Source organism: Echinops telfairi, unplaced genomic scaffold (assembly GCF_000313985.2).
Source record: "Echinops telfairi isolate 266 unplaced genomic scaffold, ASM31398v2 ScPeMD7_6;HRSCAF=24_0, whole genome shotgun sequence".
Taxonomy (NCBI): Eukaryota; Metazoa; Chordata; class Mammalia; order Afrosoricida; family Tenrecidae; genus Echinops; species Echinops telfairi.
This window is the reverse complement of record NW_022103902.1, coordinates 2,098,580-2,100,084: the sequence shown is the minus strand read 5'-3', so window position 1 is coordinate 2,100,084 and position 1,505 is coordinate 2,098,580.

The window sequence follows — 1,505 nt, the reverse complement described above, 5'->3', positions numbered from 1 at the left end:
GTATCCAATACACTGACAGATCCCTGGATATTGAAAAGAAACTGAAGCATGCAATGACTGGCTGAATGGGTGGCAATGTGAACAGAAGCCCAGGCACTTCGGAAGTCAGGCCTGCAATCTGCTCTGACAGGTTACACATCCTAGAAGCGCAATTCTACTCTGCTACGCAAAGTTGACTCCATGGAAACCACCATGCGCAATGTGGTGCATAAATTTAAGTCTTTCAAGTAGCTCACACTCCCTGACATCAACTAAGGACCGCTCTGATGGCAGAACTGGATTAGATATTCAGCCTTCATTTCTCCACCTTATCCTTCTACTTATTCTTCCCACTTCTCTATGCAGAATCTGAGTCCTCTAAGGTTAGAGCAAGGAGCCCTGCTAATGTAGCGGGTTACTCACTGTGGGTTGATAACTTCAAGGTCAGCAGTTCAAACCCATCAGCAACTCTGCAGGAGTTACAGCCCCAGAAACCCACAGGGGCAGTTCTGCTCTGTCCTGTAGCGTCACAACGAGTAGGAGAGTCAATATCAACCCCCTGGCGGTAGGGTTTTTTGGCCGAATGTTAGGGCAGGGGAAAATGAAAATGAGAGATAGAGTTATAAAGTTCTTATTTGATAGACTCTATGTATGTTAGATTTCAAAATCTGATTGTCTTCTCTTTAGTGTTTTGTGTTGCAGATTGTTGAAAGGCATCTCGGGTGGTTCAGCGATAGAAGTACAGGAAACATGGGTATAATTCCTAGCTATGCATCTAATGTGCAACACATCCCCAATAGAACATGGGAATGTAGACATTCTAAGATCGATCAGTGTTTCATTCGATTATACTTGGGGTTAGCATACGTCGGGCATCTATGGCATCTAACACCAACAACAATAAAAATGAGAGACACCTAGACTGTCCCTGACCTACCACTGCTAGCTATTCCTCCAGAGAATGATGTGGCAGTCTGCTTCTGTAAAAGTCACATCTGTAGAAATCCTTTGGACACGGCTACTCTGTTCCATAGGCTCGCCATGAGTTGGCGTCAACTTAACGGCCATGATTTTTTGTTGCCCAGGCCTGTGCCATCTTCAAGACCATTGGAGTGTTTGAATTCACCGCCATGGGTATTGGTCCAACCCATCTCACAGAGGACTTACCGCTATCTTTAACAAACACCATGTCTTTTTCTAGCACTGGTCTTCCCTGATTATGTGTCCAATTAAGTGATCCAAAGGCTCAATTCTAAGAATCATTCTGGTAGAATTTCTTCTGAGTCTGATCTGTTTCTTCTTTTGGCAGCCCACGATGGAGGGAATGTTTTTCACCAACCCAAGAATTCAGTAGAACCAACTCTTCTTCTGCCTTCATTTTCCATTGTCCAGTTTTCATTTACGTATAAAATAAGGCAATTAAAAATGCCACGACTTGAGTCAGGTGCCCCTTAATCATCAAAATGATATCTGTGCTTTCTAACACTTTAAGGAGGTCTTATTTGGTGTTTTTATTGCCTATTTTT